Source organism: Protopterus annectens, chromosome 3.part1, assembly GCF_019279795.1.
Source record: "Protopterus annectens isolate FY-2018-M chromosome 3.part1, PAN1.0, whole genome shotgun sequence".
Lineage (NCBI taxonomy): Eukaryota > Metazoa > Chordata > Ceratodontiformes > Protopteridae > Protopterus > Protopterus annectens.
Window position 1 is genome coordinate 384,587,523 of NC_056732.1, and position 22,302 is coordinate 384,609,824.

The 22,302-nt window shown below is 41.6% G+C and overlaps 1 protein-coding gene across 2 annotated transcripts in view; it reads right to left on the reverse strand.

Annotated features, from left to right (window-relative positions):
• Positions 1-22,302, reverse strand: part of LOC122798140 (protein HEXIM1-like) — a 351,680-nt gene that overhangs the window by 231,738 nt on the left and 97,640 nt on the right. For both annotated transcript variants that reach the window (XM_044066853.1, XM_044066854.1), the window contains one exon: positions 13,267-13,410. The gene's annotated coding sequence lies outside the window, so the exon portion shown is untranslated. The remainder of the gene's footprint in view (positions 1-13,266; positions 13,411-22,302) is intronic.

Genomic DNA, 22,302 nt, shown 5'->3' on the forward strand with positions numbered 1-22,302 from the left:
GTCCCTCACAACTGATTGCATGCTTAGTACATTGTTATTAATGCGATAATTAGTAGGGACACCATTTTCTCTGAAGGGGATAATGATGCATTTCTTGGCATTCAGTTTGAGGCCATGCTTCTGGCACCAGTCACTAGTTTGGTTAAGGCCCTCTTGCAGGATGTTCACATCACTAGGGGAATTTATGACAGTGCCCAGCTTGAAAACATCCGCAAACCTGGTCAGCCACAGACCGCTGGTTTTGGCTTGCCCTCAGAAAAGGATATCACAAACAGTAGAAGCCCCAAGCCCGATCCTTGGGGTATGCCACTTGTTACGGGTCTACTACTAGAGGTGGCTTCACCTATTTTGACTGAGTGGGTTCTATCAGTGAGCCAGTTAGCTACCCATCTGGTAACATATGGGCTGATGCCTAGCTGGAAGAGTTTATCTATTATGCCTGAGTGGGGAATAGTGTAGAAGGCTTTGGCTAGGTCAAGGTAGGCGGTGTGCACTGTCTTGCTCTCATCCATGGCTTTGGTGACTGTTTCGAAGAAGGCGACCAAAGTTTAACAGGCATAATCTGCCTTTGACAAAAAACAAACTGTATGGGATCAAGCGTTTGGAGGTTGCCAATGTCCTTGTTTATAAGGTCCATGATAATGCATTCCATGGCCTTGCAGATCAGGTTAGTTAGGCTGATGGGTCTATAATTGCCTGGGTCGGTGTATGTTCCACCTTTGTGCAGAGGGTGGACAGTGGCTGTCCTCCATTCTGCTGGGATGAGGCCGGTGCACAGGCTTTGGTTGAATAGGGTGCCTAGTGGTGCTAAGAGCTCTTGCCAGAGTTCATGTAGGACACAGCCAGGGATGTTGTCGGGTCCCATGAGGCTGTATTGTTTGTCTTTGAGAGGGCATTAAATAACCTGTTCCCTGGTGATGAGGGGAGGGGGGCAGGTGCTGCGGATGTCCTGGTTTACTGACGGGGGGACAGAGAGGGGGTGACGTTTAGACTCAACTCGTCTGCCAGCAGGTTGTCTACATCTACAGCACTCTTGACCACCAATACAGAGCAGATTTGGGAGTTACCTTTGAGATTGTGGACGTATGCAAAGAAGGCCTTGTGATTGCCCTTACTGGATAAGGCCAACTTGGACTCAAAGTTAGCCTTAGAAGATTTCACCAGTGACCTTATTTGCTTCTTCAGGCAAAGGAGAGATTGCTTCTGGTTTGACACCTGCTCCTTGGACCTGGACAGCATTTTTTTTCCTTTTATTACAGAGTCTGTTTATTGTTGCTGTCCACCAGACAGGTTTACTCTTCCTTGAGGTAGATGATTTGGTCCTGTCAGATATTGCTGAGTCCATGCAGCTATACAGGTGCTCATACAGTTTTTTGGTGTAGGCTTAGACAGTAGTGCTTGTTCCAACTGAAGGGATGGTGGCTGTAAAGCTGATTATACCTGCTCTCAGGAGGCTGAAGTCAGCTTTGGAAAAGTTTTTTTTTTGTTCGACCCTGGCAAGGTGGAAGTCAGGGGAGATGGTGACTTTGAAAGTGATTGCTTTATGATTGGATCTTACCAAAGAAGATGACACTGTAGCCTTAATTAACTCTCCAGTGAACTACTACTGTTTGAGGAAATTTGAGGAGACTATACATTTTTTTTTTACAGGAAAAAATGGTAACGGTGTTACTGATAGCAGCAGCATTTTCCCCAGTTATAAGCACAGCATTCTGACAAAACAGGAAAGCCTTCCCTGTTCCCTCTCCTGGGGCTGATAGTAGTGTCTTCTCCCTTGCCCACTGAGGAAGCCGCAGAGGACATGGCTAGCCCCAGTCCATAGTGGCTGCAGGTGCTACACCAGAGGGATCCAGGGTAAAACAAGAGTGGTCTGAAAAACAACAAATGGCCACAGCAGAGTTACTCACCTGTGGCTGAGGCAAATTGCTAGACTGCTGTGACGGCAAAGGCTGTTTGCTTGACTTTTTGTTCTCGTGGCTGAAAGAAGGACTGACTGAGAAAAACAGATTGCTCCACGGTCAAACCAAAAATGGTGCCTCTTCCCCAGAGAAAGCAAAAAGCCTTTAAAATCACTTTTTTCACAGAAAAACACAGTAAAAAGCACTTTAGAACACTACCAGCTCCACAAGGTAAAATGAACACAATTTATCCACAGGAAAAAAATAGTTTTCAGTTACTTTAAACAACTTTTAAACTTTCAGGAAAAAAGAGCATTCCCATTTAAAAGTACAAAATAGTATTGTGACAGTCCATTAAAACATATCCTAACTCTAAAATAAATTTCCTGAAGAGGAAAGTACAAATAATAAAATTATTAAATAGAAGTTTTTTCCCCAAAAGGGAATTTATCTGCCCAGCAAAGAACAGCACAAGCCAACCTTCAAGCCTCAAAAGCATCAGAGGAGAACAGTCTTCGGGGTAGTAAAGCTCTAAAGGGCTTGGCAACCAAACTTGTTTTTTTAGTCAGCTCGGTCTGAGCTGCCCGACAGGTTGGCTGCATGGAATATGCCCTGAAAGTTTAGAAGCTGGCCGGCTGTTATAGCCTTTCAGGATATAACTCATATAGCCAATACTACTGCAGCAGTGATCAGTATGATAAACATCTCAGAATTCTAACTTGTACATGATATTACTTGTTCTTAAAAGACATAACAACCCCCCCCCCCCAACACAGACACACACGACACAAAACAGAAACACTGTCCTCTACCTTCTTCCTTCCTTACTCTTGAAGCACAGAGGTCTTCACACAGAAACTGAAAAAATATAGTTAACTTACATGCAGCTTTGCATTTTCAGTACTAATAGCCACTTCCATTGTAATGAATCATTGCCTGAAAAATCTTGCAATTAACATACAGGATTACAGCTATGAGCTGTTAAAGTACTTCCCATGATACAGGGTATGATTCCCTCAGCTCTAATTTGCCTACTGTGTGACCTTCAGCAAGTCACTTAACCAGGCACTGCTCTGAAGCAATTAGGAATTTGGGTTAGGCTTTTAAAAGGTATGCAGTCCAGGTGATCATTAAACTACTTCTGAACCTCTGCCACTCTAGTGACATAGATAAATAAAACCCTGACTATGACCCAGCCAATTCGGCTTCAAATGGTGGCTCACGTGACTGATGGAGTGGCAGGAAGGGATGGGCATTACCATCCTGGCATGGGTGGAGACATGGTTGAGCTGCAGTTGAGGCAGGGTGATATGCTGCACATTCCCACTGCATGTCTGCCCCTCAGACAAAACCATTAGATCGAGGGGGGGCAGGTAGGTCATAGCAACCCTCTCCACAAATGGTTGTAAAGTCAATGCTAACCTCTCAGATGCCCAAGTTCCATGACTGGCCCCAGTAACACTGGAACAGTTCAGGGGAGGGGAAGGGGGGAAAGGAGACAGTCAGTAGACTTGGTGTGGACAAGGCACCAGGGTGTCAGACCATTACTAATGAAGGAATACAGGAGGGACCAAAAAACATATGAACCTACAAGTTAAACAACATACCCAGAACTTCAGGAGACCATCCAAAGGTCTTGCTGGACTCCTTCTCAAAAGGATAGTTTTCCTGGGGTGTCTCCTACATACCTCAGTTCAAAATATTTTTTCTTCCACAGGGAAAAGAAAAACAACATCTATACCTAAATCTATTCTTGAGTTTTTCCAGTCAAAAAAGGCCTCAGCAAAGGAATTTCTCAAGCTATTTGGATTCAATGCATCCATGTTTCCCAGCTTTCCTCTAATCAAACTCTACATGAGAAAAAAAATCAGTAGTACCTACAATCAGTATGACCTCAATATCAAGATCCGCTGACATTCCAGATACATATTTTGTGGTATGTGAAAAGGGAAATTTGGTGCAGAGATGAGTTTTATCATAATCCAGGTCTCCCATTTCCCCTTCCAGCTCCAGCACAGTCTTAACTACAGACACTTCAGACTTTGCTTGGGGAGCAGTGTCTATTGGTGTATAATTGCAGGGTCTTTGGAACAAACAAGATGAACCAAAACACAAATATGAAAGAGATGGTGGCAGTAATAAATGTGGCCCCAGGACCATTACAAATGGTTATAGACAACACCAAAACAAAAAAACAGAACGTAAACAAGAAACTTACTCTGATAAAGCTTTTCAGTGCCAGTCTCACTCTACAGGCATTTTACACCTTGTCAGAGCAAAACTGTGGCAGACAAGACCAGGACAGACCCTCACAAATGAGAACTGAATCAGGGGGTCTTCCAGGAATTGATCTAGCTGTGGGGAACATCTTAGATTTACTTGCCTCCACTCACAACAAACATGCACTCTTTCCCTTGGTCTGGAATGTTCCTATACGTTTTTTCACCCTTTCCACTGATATCCAGGGTAATTCTGAAGATTCAGGAGGACTCTCCAAAAATCCATGTGCTGACTCCCTTCTGGCCCACTAAGCAGTGGTTCTCCCTTGTTTTGGGAATGGCTAACAGTACACATCACAACCTTCCTCACAGACTGGATCAACTCACTCAGGACAAGGCATGTTTGATACACCAAAACCAAGCAACTGCAAGTAACTGCCTGGATGACAGATTTTTAATACCTTTTAAGCATCTGTTTTCCAATGATGTATTGAAATATTAAATGAGGCAAGAAATCTGCTATCAGGAAAACATATACAAGCAAACGGAAGAGTTTCTAGTTAGTGCCAGGACAAGAACCAGGACCCTATTAAGGCTATTATTTCTCTGGTTCTGCATTATTTAGCCAAGTCGTTATTTATTTATTTTTATTTTACATTTGTTGACCAGGCTAGTCTAGCTGGACACATGTCCATTTTCAGTAGAGACCCGGGGAGAAAAGCTCCACTACAGTTAAAGTCACAGTACATAATTACAAATAGAACAAGACTGTTACATAACATCATAGTACTAATATGGTTTACAATTGTGTACAAGCAATAATTCTTAAAAGAAGCTAGGGTAGAGCTTGCTAAGCAAATTTAAGCTCTGTGGCAGGTTAAACTAAGGTAGAGTTCTGTTTCTCAAGACTAGCACATGCTAAGCGAGTATTAAGCTCAATAGCAGATTAAGGAAAGGCAGTGTTAGTAGTAACTTTAGTAGACTGAAAATCACATATTTACAGCGGTTGGTAGGAGATAGGATGAGAGTATTAAGAAAATCTAGGCATAAAAAAATGGAGAAGAGTTTTACTTTTGGAAATAGTTGGACTCTAGAAGTATCCTTTGGTCTTTCTTACTCATCTGTCTAGTTTTATTTATTGGCCATTTCAGCATGTCTGCCCAGGAATCCTCCCCTTTCAATGCATTCCCATGTTGAAATGATTTTGAAAAGGTTGTTACACACCAAACCTCCTAGAAAACAGGAGGTTCTTCTTTGGGAACTTAACTTTAAGGATAATTAACAATTGCTCCCTCTGTACAACTTAATAACGCTGATTTGATTTCAACATGAAAAGCAGTTTTGCTGACTGTTCTGACTTCAAGAAGAGAATCAGAGTTACAAGCTCTAATGGTGGGTCGACCTTATCTCATTTTCCACAAAGACAGGGTTTCCTTAAGAACATCCTTTAGGTCTAAAGTGGTAACATAGTTTACACTGTGTCATGCTGTCTCCTAGACTTCTTTCCAGAACATAAAAATAGAGGATGAAAGGATTTTCCATAATCTGTTCAAAGACAACTTGAACATCTTTACAGAACACTTCCAGAAACTCTGATTGGTTATTAATTTCTTACGATGGATGGTAACAAAAGGACAACCTGTGTTAAGAGAGACCATCTCCAAACTGTTGACCCATGCGGTTATCTTTTGTTATATACACCAAAAGAAGGCAATTCCAAGCAGGGTAAAGGTTCACTCCCCCAGGGCCTGGGTTTCACGTGTGTCTTTCTGGAAATAGTTGGACTCTAGAAGTATTCTAGAAGCAACAAGTTGGTCCTCTGTGTATACCCTTTACAAAACACTACAAACTAGACTCCTTTTTCCAGGACTAAAACAGGCTTTATTCTGACCTTTCTCCAGGAGCTCCTGGAACCTCATTTTTCCTCCTCCGTCAGTATAAATTATGGTAATCTACCCATATAGCCAAGTCAACTGCAGCAGTGATCAAATAACGAACATAGTGCAGTTAAATAAAAAGAAGTTATGTCTTACCATAACATTCCATCTGTGTTGTCGATCTTCACTAATCATTGACTTTGGGCCTCTGTTCTGAGCCTCAGAACTGACTCAGCTGTTTAATTTAGCTCACGCCTTCCAAACTCTTGAGCTAGGCTCTACCCATAATGCTCCTCTCTAAATTACCTTAGATTGTGTTTGCCTAAAATAGTGGCAGACAGATAGTAAATAATAAGAGACTAGATGCGTGTCCCTATTATAAAGCCTGTCTTGGAAATATTCTATCCACTAAGAGTCTCAGGCCACAGGAAAGAGGGGTGAATGTCAAGGATTAGTGAAAATCGACAGCACAGATGGAACGTTATGGTAAGACATAATTTCTTTGTATGATGCTGTCAATCTTCACATAACCCTTGACTGTGGGACGGAGTCCTTACTTACCTGAATCTTGGGAGGTCTCACAGAAGAATATTCCTGAGCACCACCAAGTGGAATGATGCACGTTCCCTAGAGACCTGGTCCAGTTTGTAATGAATCCTAAAGGTACGAGGAGAACCCCATGCAGCTGCTACACAAATGTCATCTAAAGAAGCTTTGGCATGAAAAACTGCAGAAGCTGCTACAGCTCTAGTTGAATGAGCTCTCACAGGATGTATTGGTGAAGTCCCTTTGAATGATAAATAAAAGTGATACTGAGTTACCCAAGCAGCTCTAGTTGAATGAGCTCTCACAGGATGTGTTGGTGAAGTCCCTCTGAATGATAAATAAAGGTGATACTGAGTTACACAAGGAAAGTGAGGAAAAAGCAACAAACGGTTGGTCAGATTTTCTGATATCCTTTTGCTGTGAAGGTAAAAACATAACGGTCTGTGAATGTCTAATAAGTGTAGACAGTACTTTCCCTTACTGGAGAAGTTAGAAAAAAGACTGGTAGGTGCAAGGTTTGATTGACATTAGATTCTGAAAATACCTTTGGCAAGAAGGAAGGCTTAAGTCCTGAGGGAAACCCTGTCCTTGTGGAATATTATATAGGGAGGTTTGCATGACAAAGCTTGAATTTCTGATACTCTTCTTGCAGAAGTAATAGCTAATAAAAACAAAGTTTTCCATGTCAGAAATTTTAAGTCACAATTAACTGAAGGTTCAAAAGGGGATAGAGTAAGAGACTGTAGGACTGAGGGTAAATCCCATGGAGCAGAGGGCTCTTTAAACAGAGGTCTTAACATTATTGTTCCCTTCAAAAAAAGCTTTACAAAGTTTGTGACAAGTTAAGAACCATCAAAACTAATATGAAAATTAGATATCGCGGCTAGATGGACCCGAATGGTAGAGGCTGAAGAGCCAGACTGATAAAAAAAAACAGCCAGAAAATCTAATACTTTATCCACGGGAGCTGTATAATGGTCAAGGTCATTAAGAGCCTATCTAGCAAATTTTTCCCAATTTCTCTGGTATAGTTTCCTAGCAGAAGGTTTGTGATGGGTAAAAATGATTTGTTGGAATGGTGAGGTAAGGGAAGAATGCCTGGCAATCATGGAAATTGGAGAAGGCACGCAGTAAGCTTGAGATGTTGGAGATTCGGATGAACCATACCTTCTGAATGAGACAATAGATAATGAGCTGGGTACAGAATCCAAAGCTTCCGAAGAAGATGAGGCCATATGAAGGGAAACCAAACCTGTCCAGGCCAGAATGGAGCAGTGAAAATTATTATGTTCTCTGACCTCTTGGCTTTCTTTAAAAATTGGGACATCAGAGGAATTGGGGGAAAGGCATACAGGAGACCAGGGGGCCAATCGTGGAGAAGAGTATCTCTGGCTGATTCCGGGGGGGGGGGGGTTAGGGCAAAGTAACTGCTGCACTGGTTGTTCAGAGGGCACACAAACAGATGACAGCAAGGCTGACCCCAGTGGCGGAATATCTTCTCAGTCACTACAGGATTAAGAGACCACTCATGAGGCATTAGACATGCGCTGCCATGAGAAAGTTGTTGGTAGAAGTCGCCCACTGCCAGACTGTGAGGGCTTCTCAACAAAGTGGGTAAGATTTGGTTCCCCCTTGTCTATTGATGTACCAGACTACCGACATGCTGTCCGTCTGAATTGCCAACTCCAAGAGCACCGCCCTCATTTCTAGAATACTGATGTGCAAATTGGCCTCCTGTTGGGACCAGGTGCCTTGGACAGTCCTTCACAGATAATGCCCCCCCCCCCTCCAATCTGGGAAGCATCTGTGGTCACTATGGCTTGGGGCTGTGGAAGGAGGAACAGACGTCCCAAAATAATCTCTTTGGAATGGAGGCACCAAGACAGGTCTTGTGTGCAGTGATTGGTGATGAAGATGCGGTATGACAATTGGCTGATTCATTAGCAACCATTGGGAGGATAGAAGCCATTGGAGAATCTGCACGTGACATCTGGTCAAGGGAACTAGAGTTATAGATGCTGCCATTGAGCCCAGCGCCTGTAGGAAGAGTCTGGCTGGAACACTTCTGTTCTGAAATATATGGTTTACCTGTGATCTGATCTTTTGCAGCCTGTCTACTAGGAGTGAAGCGATTACCATAACGTTTATTAGACCTCCGATAAATTCCAACTGTTGAGTAGGTTGTAGATTTGACTTTTCATGATTTACTGTAATGCCTAATGAAGCGCAGAGATGTAGGGTGTAATCTTTTGCCTGTTCTAGTTGATGTCTGGTGGTAGCGGTAAGTAGCCAGTCATCAAGATGAGGAAAAACTCGAAATTCCTGCAGTCTGAGATGAGCTGCTACCACTGCCATGCATTTGGTAAACACCCTAGGGGCTGTGGTGAAACCAAAGGGCAGTGCTCTGAACTGAAAAGGACTGGCTGCCAGCTGGAACAGCAGGAATCTTCTGGAGAGTTTGTCCATTTTTATATGGTAATACGCATCCAGAAGATCTATACAGCACATCCAATCATCTTTTTCCAAAAAAAGGAAATATTGATTGTACTGAGACCATCTGGAATTTGGTTTGCTGAACTGACTTGTTGAACTGGTTGAGATTCAGAATGGGGCTCCAGTCCCGTCTTTTTGGGCACTAAAATGAATCTAGAGTAAAACGCGGATTCTCTTTGGTCTGGTGGGACTTTTTGGATGACTCTTGTTTCGAGTAGTTTTTGAACTTCTATGACTGCTGCTTCCCTGTGACTGGGTGGAACGTCCGAGAGTCTTTTTTCTGTGTTTTTGGATTTGACGAAAGGGGATGAATGTTACATCTGTAAATAATCCCCTGCACCCATCTGTCTGATGTCATCTGTAGTAAGGCAGACTGTTGCAGGGATAATCGTCTTCTGACTGATTCCAGAGGAAGGCAATCGGGCCTCCGTTCAGGAGCACAAGTAGGAGTTATCCGAGAAAGAATCTCTGGACCCCTGGTTTTGTGGGCCACCTTCACAGGTGCTTCCTCGGGGGGGATATTCAGGGGAAGTATACAAAGAGGAAACCACCAAGTTGGGTCTCGCCTGAGGCTTTTGTGCCCCCTGTCCCAAAGATGAGGCTGACAATAGCTCTGGTCGAGAGGATACAGAATTTTGGCCCGACTAGGATGGCAAGGACTGGGAGTCCACAATGGACAAGGCCCTCTCAATGATCCAGAAGGCTGCCCCCCCCCCCCCCGTAGAGGGATGGGAACCCAAAACCGAAATAGACTCCTTCAGAACAGTGGTCCCACCCCGCAACAAGGAGGCAGGCTCCAAAGCAGAAGCCTGGGTCGAGCCAATGAACACTGAAGCACCAAGGGGCATTGAAGGTTCTGAAAAAAAAAAAAAAAAAAAAAAGAAGTTGAACCCTGCCCCTCAGAACCAGTGACAAAATCTTGCCCCAGGAGACCTCCAGTTCCACTTAACCAGAGGAGCTCAAGGCAATTCTCGGTTCCAGAGAAGAGGCTCTTACTGGAAACTGAGACAGTTGTAGCCGCGCAGGTCGGTGGCAGGGGCTCTAAAGACTCAACTGGAGTTGGAGGAGGAAGATGAGGGAGTTGGAGGAGGAAGATGAAAAGATGTCAGGGGGACAGGTCCTGGTTCCTAGTTGGATGGGAACCGAAGAAGGAGGTAATCCCCTCCCTGTCAAAGCTGGTCCACTAGTCTCATGATATTTGGTTCCGAGAGGTTCTTAGTGGATCAAACGGATGCCGAAGGAGTCCTAGGCAGACTCTGTTCCAATAATGGACTGGGTGGTCGGTCCACAAATAGATCAACAGATGGAGAATGTGTGGTTCTAGGCAATGTCCTGAATGAAGTCTGCTTCAGTTCCGACAAAACCTCTGGTGCCGAAGCTTTAGATATCTATCTGAGGAAATTGTTGGTGCGGAATCATTTTTGCCTGTTGGTGCCAAGGAAACTGTCGACACCGAAGGCTGTGTAGTTTTGCAAATGGTTTTGAGGAACTGCTTGGTACAGAATGAGGTAGTTTCTTTGGCTTAAAGAAAGAGGGTGAGGAAGATTACGAGCTGGCTTCAGTCTTTGGACCAGATATGGTCTCTTCAAACTCTTCTTTTAACAATCCTGTTAAAATGAGCTTATTTTTCTGCTCAGTTAAAGTCCTGGAGGAGAAAGCATGACAGATGGTGCAGTCCTCTTGCAGGTGGACAGCGACCAAACAATATACACAACATACATGCCCATCTGAATTGGCCGTCTTCCTTTCGCACTTTTGCCATCTCTTAAAGCCAAAGGTGCCCTTAGAAGGTTTGTCAGTCATACAGAAAAAAACTAGGCCTAACCCAGAAAAGGTCAAGCAGACACACATGCACACTCACTGGTTTAAAGAGGGAACAGAGAAGATTTTTTTTTTTAATTTTAAATGGAGAAAGAAGGCACCAACTATGGTAGCCAGAAATACCTCAAGAGGTAAAAGTAGCAGCAGCAATGGTATGTTAAGAAAACTACCAAATGACAGAAGAAAAAAGGAAAGGGATCATTCACAAGTTCTAGAAGGAAAGGAACGGGTAGAAAAGCTTCACAGAACTAAGGGAAATGAGAAATGGAAAAACTTACTAAAGATAATGCTAAAGCTCGAGAGAGGTTGAACGCGTCTAACACAGAGCGGCAAACAAGATCCGAGGTAATTTAGAGGGGTGCATTATGGGTAGAGCCTAGCCCGAGAGTTTGGAAGGTGCGACCTGAAGTAAATGGCGGAATCTGTTCCGAAGCTCAGAACATAGCCTCCCAGTGAAGGATTACGCAAGGATTGATAACATCAGATGTAAACTTATCTTAACAGTTGATGTTCAAATGACCACTGTTGCAGTAGCCTCTCCTTCCCTACAGCCTCCTTATTTCTATAGGATTTCATTGCCAGGGTGAGGATTTCTATGTTTATTTTCCTGGCATTGACCTTTACAGGGCTCTAGCCTCCCTCTCTCTGTTGGCATGAAAGATTTGAAGGACTTGCAAGGTACAATCTACTCTATCTTCAGTTCTGCTCAAGCTGACTAATGCTGTGGGTGCCATTAAACTTTGGACACTGGCCGGTTGTTATATTCTTAGCTGGTTATAACTCGTATAGCTAAAGGCTACTGCAACAGTGATCTAATGATGAGCATCTAAAAGATAAAGAGGAGGAGTATACTTATTTAGCTGACACATGATGCCATGCATATGCCACCATAGAAGTTCCCCAAGTTTGGAAGTACTAAAAACAAAATGCCAAATTCTGACAGGTGGAAAGGTTAACCCAGTCTCCAGCCAATCAAGGAAGCTTCTCAATATTAGATGCTAAACTTCTTGTTTTGACAGTGACTTACAAAACAGAAAGACTACTCGCCATCTAGAGCCCAGAAGGTATAGCATTATCTATGACAATGGTAATGCTCCATTTCATTTAAAAATACTGCTGCATTAGCTTATAAAGCAGAAAATACTAGGAGTCTGCTTTTGACATAGCACTTAATCAGATGGTTTGTTTTAATTCATTTCCTATGTTCACTCATTGTTAGACTTAATGAATTTGGATCCTTGTAGTCCTATCCCTGATCATTGTTTTCAGTCCATTCACAAATGGGGAAGGTCATCCTCCACTGCACCCATGGTCTCTCATGTAGAGGCCATTACCTTATTTCTGTTTTAGGCCATCTTGACAATATAGAACTGAGCTTTCAAGACACCAGACATAATGTTAATCATTTGAGTACACAAATGAAAAACACTCTTCTAACAGGAAATAAGCCATAAATTCAATTGAGAAAATCATGGTCTACAACTGTAAACAAAATAAGGCATATCCAACCTGTTATATGTCTGAACATTCCCAAAAGTGAGAGGGGAACCCTTTATATTTGTGCATGGAGATCTCTTAAAGGTATATTAAAGGAAACAGGAAACCATCCATTTCAACTCAGCTTGCACCATGAACTTATTTGGCTCCTAGTATTCTATTTATAATATCATGAGTGCTTCCGGACACCTTTCATAAGCTTTTCTATTCTGGACATAAATCTCAAACACTGGAGAAACTCAGAATAGTCAGCCAGGAAAATGATGGAGGGAATCATCAGCAAAAATTGCAAGTAAAAGAACAACATTGTTTAGTCTGCTATATTGTTGCAGATTTTCCAAGTGGAGTGATCTCTTGAAGATATGTTAAGGGACAACAGGAAATCATTATTTCAGCTACGCCTGTACCATGTGATTTTCTGGATTCTGCTACTGTCTATCCATAATATATTACATGCAGGAGAAGATAAGAGCACAGTAATGCCAATCTCAACACATACATCATCATTAAAGCAGGATCAGAGCAGGTCATCAACACAACTATGCTATATTAGTTATGAAATATCATTGTCATCCACAACTGTTCTCTGTCCAAATAAGGTAAGTCTTTTTGCCAGAGTTACTTTTACTTAACAGTAACAATATGCTGCTGTCAGAAAGCACATAACTGCCACAATTTATACATTAAACAAGGTTTCGGCATGCCTGCCTCTTTCATCTTTAGTTTCCTGAATCGACTCTACATGTAAAACACTTGGCACGTCATGTAATGATACTGGGTGCTCACATTCCCCTACAGGGAAGCTAAAAATGGAAGACTACCCCACAATTCAGCATACGCATTTTCAGTGAGACAAATCAGTAGCTAGCACTACTTAGAAATTAGTAATGAAATTCGTATCGGGCACTGACTTACCAATTCAGCCCTGTGAGATGTTAGTATTCCGAGAAGAATAAACTGGTAGAAACCTTCTTATGGAGAAACTTCCAGCGCTCTGTGCTAAGTCTGAAGTGTCTTGAAAGAGAGAAAATACTCCTTAGGCTGGCACCTGGCAGTCACCTGAGGGGGGACAAGACCACTACTATGGTTAAAAAACACTATTGTAAAAACAAGAAAAACAGACTACAATAAAACTAATGTTAAAATCTGTATGCTGAAAATACAAAGCTTTACAGCAATATATTGCCCCTTACTCAAAATATGTGAATGTTTAAGCAACTGTATACAGGCAATTTCAAACAGTCTGTCAGAAAACCAGATGGACGGCAACTAACTGATGTATCGAGATACATGGCAAGACAAACACTATGGCATTCTCACAACCCAGTTAAGCAAATAATTAAGCCTTCAGTCTGCCTTGTGCTACAATTACAGTCACCATGAAAGGTTACTTTTGGCAAGAAATATAAAGCTAGTATACATCTAGAGCACATGTGGAAAATAAAGAGTTACTCTATGGTCTTAGGAAGGAGTAGTTAAGACCCAGGAGTATTACTGGGTGTCCAACTACTATCACTTGACTACATGTATTTATAAGTAAAGCAAGTAAAAAAAAAGACTTGTACGGCAGCACAGCAACAGCAGCAGGTGTGGAAACAACTGGAGCAGCGTTGCAGGATTCATATACCTGTACTGGAATATCTGCTGGAGACAGACACTGGTATTAAGGCAAATCTTTTCAGCACAAGGACATACCTTTGCTAGCACACATTTTTGCATTCTCAAGCAATGACGGTTAGTGGGCAGCCTGGCTATGAAAAGGAAACCTCAAGCAATTACCACAACACACACACACACACACACACACACACACACACACACACACACACACACACACACACAAGGGATGAAGGAAGGCAGCTGCTGCAACTGCAGCAATGATCATTCAAACATTAACTGTTATGGTAAGTTTACTTTCATAGCTGAACTACATTCTTCACATTGATCCTGCTGCAGTAGTCTTATATTTCGGTAGATTACCCTAAATTACTAAATTTAGGAGATGGAAGGATGAGATTGGGGGAGCTCCTGGGGAATGATCCTTGCAAACTCGAACCTAAACCTAGAGAGACAGAAAGAATCAAGCATATAGTGCTTTGTAAATGTACATACAGAGGGCCACGCTGCCTCTAGAATACTTCTGGAACCCGACCCTTTCCAAAACGCCATAGATGACGTCAAAGCCCTGGTGCAGTGGGCCTTGGCCTGCCTGTAGTAGTTTTGTTGTGTACCAAAATGTAAAAGCCTTAGACAACCATCTGGGAATAGTCTGTTTTGACACAGGTTGTCCCTTCTTACCTTCACAAGAAATGAGCAACTGATACGAAGACCTAAAAGATTTAGTTCTGCAAAGATAATACCAGAGTGGTCTGTGGACATTCAAGGTATGGAGTATCCTTTCTCCTTCATTTTTAGGTTCAGGAAAGAAAACAGGGAGATGGACAGTTAGGTTTAAAGTAAACTCAGATACCACTGTAGGCATAAAAGAAGGGTTACTTCTCAAAGAAACCCTGTCCCTGGTGAAAATGAGGTGGGGCTAACTCACGAAAAGAGCTTGCAACTCAATTACCCTTCTTGCAGGGGTCATAGCAATCAGTAAAACTGTTTCACATGTTAAGAACCTCAAGTCAGCCAGATTAGCTGATTCAAATGGAGCAAGTGTTGACTTCTCAAACACAAAATTAAGATCCTAAGAAGGTGCCACCAGTTTTCGTGGAGACCTCTTACACAAAAATCCTTTTGAGAATATTTTGACACAAGACTGTTTTGAAACAGGAAGATCCATGAGTGGACATGCTGAAATGGCCAAAAAATTAACCCTGACAGAGGAATGAGAAAGGCCAGAGGATAGTAACTCACACAAATGTGAGAACCAAACAACTAGCCCTGAATGGGTGCTGGTTATGTTGCTGGCACCAACTAGAAAATCTTTTCCATTTACAAATATGCAATCTTTATGTAGCAGATTTTCTTCCCTCCATCAGTACCAGCTGCATGGCCACGGTAAACATGTGTCTAAAAGGAATTAAGACCTTATCATCCAGGCAGTCAACTGAAGAAGACTGACACTGGAGTGTATCAAACAACCCTGTTCTTGTGTGCATAGCTCCAATCTGTGAGGAAGCCTGTGGGAATTGCCCCTGGCCATTTCCAAAAGAAGAGGGAAGAAAGGCTGCCCGAGTCAGAAGAATGTCACCACAATGATCTTGGGGGATTCCTTCTACATTTTGACAAGTAAACCGGATGTTAGTGGAAAGGGTGAGAAAGCATACAGGAACATTCCTGTCTAATGAAAACAAAAGGCATCCATCCTCCAGGCATTCTTGCATGGAGTTCTGGAACAGAATCCTTCCAGTTGATTGTTCAAAGATGAGGCAAAGAGGTCTACCTGAGGAAATCCACACAGATGGATAAAATCTTGGAAGATCCCCCGATAAAGTTTCCATTCATGACAGTGTGCCCTGGTTCGGTTCAGCTTGTCTGCCACACAGTTTTGTTCTGATGAAATGTAGGATGCCTGCAGAGGAAGATTATGTTGTGAAGCTATACTCAAAGCTAAAATGGCTAGTTTGTAAAGGGAGTGTGACGGTTTCCCCCTCACTCGATGTACCACATCACTGCAGTACTGTCTGTAACCACTTGAAGAGGTCCCAAGGGACCAAAGAAGGTTCAGAGTGTTAAGTGCCTTGATCAGGGCAAGCATCTCCTTGACACTTATGTGACTTCATATTGTCCTTGGTGTCCCAAACTCCCTGCACTTTTATCCCTCCTGAAATTGCTCCCCAGGGAAACTCCAAAGAGTGTGATGACAGACTACTTTGAAGCAGGAAGGGAGAAGGGAAGACTTGGATTTAAGAATATTTCGTCTTGACCAAAAGATTTCTCATCTGACAAACCCCAGCACTAGGACTTGAAACGATAAAGGGTATTGATGCTTGGACCAAAGATATTTCAGATACTGCTGTATTTTTCTCAAGTAGAGACTTTCCAGAGGTATCATGAGAACCACAGATGCTATTAGACCCAAAATCCTGAGGTATTCTCTTGCACTGTATGAAGTCTGAGTGGAAAACCATAGAAATAGATGTAAATAAAGATTTATTTCTGCCCTTGGGGAAAAATAGCTCTTTGAACAGAGGTATCTAGTTGACATCCCAGGAACACAATCCTGTGTGATGGAGTCAAGTATGAATTTTGAACATTCTCCTGGAATCCCTGCTTGTTAAGACAGACCTTATCCAAAAGACAGACCCCTGACACTTTGAAAATGACTCTGCAAAGATAAACAAGTCATCTTAATATGGAAAAATGTGGATACACTGTAGCGAGCTATAACTGCAGCTGGACACTCTATGAACACTCCGGGTGCAATGGACAGTCCAAAGGGTAAGGTAGATAACTAATACTGTGATACAGACAAAACCTTAAGAAACGCCTGAAGTCTGGAAAACTAGGGATGCGAAGATCAGCATCTTTTAAATCTAGTGTTACAGGAAACTTGAAAGAGGAAGAAGTAGGTTATGGAGTGACACCATTCTGAATTTGGGTATTATCACAAGCATGTTTAGGAATGAAAGCTTCAGAAATGGTCTCCAAGCATTTTCTTTCTTTGGCACCAGGAACATCCTTGAATATAAACCCTTCACAATCTGGGAAGGAGGACCTGGTTCTATCACTCCTTGGGACAGCATGTGATGAAGAACAGGTGTAATTAAGAGAGAATGATCTGCAGGATGAGGAATGACTCCCTGGAAAGGAGTAGTTTCCTCCTACTACCATCTGCAACCCTGATGAATGACTTTCAGAATCCATTTCTGTTGCCAATCAAAAAAAAAAAAAAAAAAAAAAAAAAAAAATGGAAATTTAGACTTCCTGGGAAAAAAAGTGGTGGTCAGGGTAGGTGTCACAAGGTCTCTTGAACAGTCATTCAGTCTTGTTGGATTGCCCTAGGCTTTTCAAGACTTCTTTTTGGAATCCCTTGCCATTTTCTTTCTGAAAAATCTGTCTACCTGTATTTTGTTGGGACTGTTTATCCCATGTTTTTTTGGCCAAAATTAGATGGAGACAGGAAATCCCTTGGACAATTTGGAAAGGGAGAGCTGAAAAGGATTCCCTGGATCAGCTTGCTCTTTCATCATACAATCACCTCTGCAGCAGAGGGGGCAAACACCAACTCTCTGTCCAATGGAGAATGTAAAATCTATTTTTATCATCTGGGAGTTTCTGAGAATGCAGCCATGGAAACCTCCTTAAACCAGTATCAGTGGGCACAGCCAAAGAAGTAGTATCAACAGTCATACATACACTGTATACAATGAGTAGTTATTTGTGCAATAGAGGAAACTAAGTTATTTAAAGCAGATTTTTCATCACAAGAAGAAACTGCAGATAAAACATTCCTCGTAGTTTCACAATTTGTCGCAACAAACTAATATACGAGCCCAACAATTCAAACTTTTTTCCTATACCCATCAATAATTTTTCCATCCTTAGAAAGAGTAGGATTGGAATTAACTAAGTGCTTAGCAGCAGTGGGGTCAACTAAAGCTACAGTTGCTTGGTCAGGTTTTGGAATAGTGTACAAAAATTAAAAAAAAAAGACTGAGGAACTTGATACATTCTATCTGCCTTTTTAGGTGCAGCTGGGCTGGCTAGCAGAATATTTACAGGAAGTAACAATCACACTTCTCTAAAGCACACAGAACAGTAGGAATGGGCTTCTTCTCTGGAATACCATTCTGTTATAACTCATAGTATTTTCTGAGGGACTGAGGAACCTCAGTGTTCTCCCACTAAAAACAGTAGGCATGTTCTAAATGGCCTCAGAGAAAGAGAAATACCCACAGGGAGAATCAGAAACAAAGCTTTCCACAGTCTGAATCAGAAATCTGAGGGAAAAAAATGCATCTATCCCCTGCATCTTCTTGCTCAGATTCAGAATCTAGAAACTCTTTACAAAAAGAGGAATCCATCTTTCTATTACCAGAAACTCTTACAAGAAGGACCGACCACTTGAATTAAACCCTCAGCCATATGCAGTGAACTACTCCTAGCCAAAGAAATTTGAGGAGGACTAGATACATGCTTCATTTTCAGTTTCTTTTTGATGGCAAAAAAATGGGGCCAACCTCATGTTACTAATGGCAGCTGCGACTTCTCCAGTGATGGGCACAGCTTTCTGATACAACAGGGAAGCCTTCCATGTCCCTCTCTCCCTGTAACAAGAAGAGTGCCTCTCCCTTCCCCACTAAGGGGACCCCAACAGACACAAAGGACTTGGCTAACCCCTGGTTCTTAGTGCTGTAGGTGCTACACCATAGGGATCTGTGATAAAAGATGAGTGGTCTAAGATGCAACAAATGGCCACAGCAAAATCAGCCACCTGTGGCTGAGGCAAATTGCTAGCTTGCTATGGTGGCAAAGGCTGTTTTACTTTTTTGTGTTGAAGATAGACAGACTGTGGGACAGGTAGTTTGTTCCTTGGTCAAGCCAAAAATTGTGCCCCTTTCCAGGAGAAGACAACACTCCTCTATCTTGAAAAAAAAAAAAAATTCCTGAACAGGAAAGTAATAAAACAACAAAATTAAGAAAATGGAAGCTCCCTGTCCAGCAAAGGAGATCACAAGCCGACCGTCGATCCTCAAAAGCTGCAAAGGAGCGTACTCTCTGGTAGAAGTAAAGATCTAAAGGGCTTCATACCCAAACTTGTCTTTTAGTTAGCTCAGCTTGAGCCACCTGACAGTCTAGGCATGTGGAAGGTCCCCTGAAGCTTTGGCAGCTGGCCAGTTGTTATAGCCTTGGCAGGATATAACCCATATAGCTGAGGCTACTGCAGCAGTGATAAATATGATGAGCATCTCAGATACTGATTGCTTTGACTTATGCAGGAAGAGTAACACTTTTTTCCATGTTAAGAATCTCAAAGTCAGCCTGATAACCTGGGTCAAAGTAGTGGACAGTTAGCTTTTCTAACACAAAATTAAGATCCGATGGAGGAGCCACCTGTTTTTTTTAGGAAGTTTTTTCTGTAACACTGCACTGAATAAAGAGAGGGATCCATGGGAAGACTTGCTGAAATGGCTAACAAATGAACCTTGACAGAAGATTAAGACAAGACAGAGGAATAAGACATGTCATAGGATAGTAACTCTCATAAAAGGGCACAAATTCCCACCTTGGCACCAACATGAAAATCTTATTCATTTGTTAACATGTGATTTGCTAGTAGCAGACTTTTCTGCCTCTTAATAGCTGCTGTACATCCTCAAAAAAGTAGGTGCATAAACAGTATTAAGATTCTATCATCCAGGCAGTTAGTTGAAGTTGTTTGGGTTTCGAATGCAAAAAAAAAAACTTTTGGAAGTATATTTGTTGACTATGAAATTTACTATGAAATGAAAAAAAAAAAAAATCACTGAAAATACTTTTTAAAATGAATCACAACTTGTTGATTTAATAGGTATTACATGTCTGTGTATATAGATAGATAGATAGATAGATAAATAGATAGACAGAGAGAGAGAGATATGGATATTGAAGACAAAACTGGATCTAACCTGACCTGATGGCTAGAGAGCAGGGACAGCAAATGAAACTCAGAAGAAATGAAGACTGAACACTTGCATTTCAAATGAAGTTTAAGGAGATTCTAGTACTAGTGTGAGTGACTAATAGATACTGGAGATAAGGAGCATTGTGTATTGGGTACTTGGAGCCTGTGAAAGCTTTTAAGTGCTATGATGACTTGGGCTTGCAGACAAGTCCTAAGGGTTGAAGAGGATGGCATGAATCATCATAGCACTGCATTTCAAAGTCACCTTCTGCACATTTTGACATCTTTTTAAACGTTTTTCTTCTGTCGTGGATAACTACAATGTAATCCAGGAAGTCTCTAGTCTAGCAACTATTCATGCTTTTCTGGTAAGCATACTTTAATCTATGCATATTGTATGTGCAACTCTTTGCTTGGCCTGTATTTTATTTTCAGAGCACAACTCTTTAAATCAAGTAAACATAGTCTGCAATCTGGATGCCTTGTAGAAAGGATTTCTGGATATCCTTTGCAAGAGTCTGCCATTTTTCTCTGCAACTCTTTGCAAAAGACATAATGATGTGTTCTTAACCTAAGTGCAAACTGTCTATATTTGAGAGCTCAAATCTCATATACCTTTCTGAATGTAATTTACTTGCAGAAAAGCTGCAGTATTGCCATCATAATATTTTAATTCTAGGGCACCTGCAATTAGCTCTAACTCTTTTCCTATGTTGTGGCTAGCTTTAACTGCTTACTTGGAGGCACAGTTTTCTAGGAATGATGCCCGACAATAATTAGGTCTTTTAGTGTTCTGGCTGTGATCTTTGCACAAATATTTTGGGCCCTCTAACTTCAAAATATCACCCATATAAATCAGAACTGTTACACTTATCATACATGTGATCTTAACTTACAATGATGCTGCCTTGATGTATTTAATGGTTGTATTAGTCTTGTGTCATGCTGTTCTTGTGTCTGTCCCCAACAGATCATTAATTGTCATTTACTACACATTCCAAGCTTTCAATTAATTACGCAATAGTTACTTGGAATAAACCTGGGCTGAAGAAATGCCTAATGGAAGTTCAAGGAAACCGTACCTTCCTAACAGTATATTTAATGTAAAATACAAACACTAACGTTCACTTTGAACATTATCTGCTAGATAATTAATAGAAGTATTGTTTGGCATTCTCAAGACCATTTTCTCAAATGTAAGCAATGAATAAGGCTCTCTTTTAATCATTCTTCATTGATCACGTATTCTTCATTGATCACGTGGATCAATGCAAATGTGAGTCTTGCCTTTTTTTTTTTTTTTTTTTTTTTTTTTTTACAGTGGAGGTCATATTATTTACTCACTTAATCTGCTGACCCAAGCTGCTGCTTAAGGATACCGAAATGCTTTATTTACTTCATGGTCTGTTTGACTTCTGTCAGTTTCTGGTACAATCTCTGGAGGATTTATAACCAGCAAAGCACATAATTAGATTTTACTTTTACATGATATTCTCCTGGTGACTGTCCCAAGTCTGTGAACAAACATGCACAGTCGTGTAGGCTCTATGGCTCTGCACAGTATCATAGTCTGTGAATATGCAAACGATTCTGCACTTGCATTTTTTTGAATTCACACTGTGAATACATTTTATCATTCCTCGCTTCTCACAAGATAAAATATTAAGATATCTTATTTCTTTAACTGCTAGGATTTGAAAAAGGGTCTTTGGTTTTAAAGGAGAACTCCATCCAAATAGTGATTTCTTTGCCTGTAATTTGACACCACATGTCACATACAAAAAATGCATCATTTAATTATTCCATTTGTTTTATGCCTGAACTTTTGTTTGCCCTTGCTTTTCTGCATTTGTCTCATCTGTTGCATCACAAAGGCTACCAAGAGTGGCAAAGTAATTGGCTTAGGTCACTTGTTCCAACTACAGAGACATTAAGAAAACAATGGCATTTAAATGTGCTTTTAGCAGTCACAGACTGCCAGTATCACACCTCAGAAAAAGTGTGGTCTTCCTGGAGTCTGAACAAAAGCAAGGCTTTCAGATGCAAAAAAACTCTCCCATTTGGTTATCTACTTACAAAGGAGTTGCCTTTCCCTTTAATCAGACTCTTGAGTGCCACAAAGAAAAAAATGTTGTACTCTGTTGCATACCGCCTACTCAGAGCTGATCTCTGCCTGACATACAAGGCCATGTCCAACCCAGAATTGATGGACATGCTCCACCTAAAGAAAACGTTATCCCCTCAAGCCACACGCTCTAGGGAACTAAACCTCACCACAATAAATAGGACATGCTGGAGGGATAGATTCCTGTCCCAGAGACTTCCCATGCTTTGGAACAAGATTCCAATCTACATTACGCAGAGCTCCTCGCTAACACTCTTCAAAAGAAACCTTGACG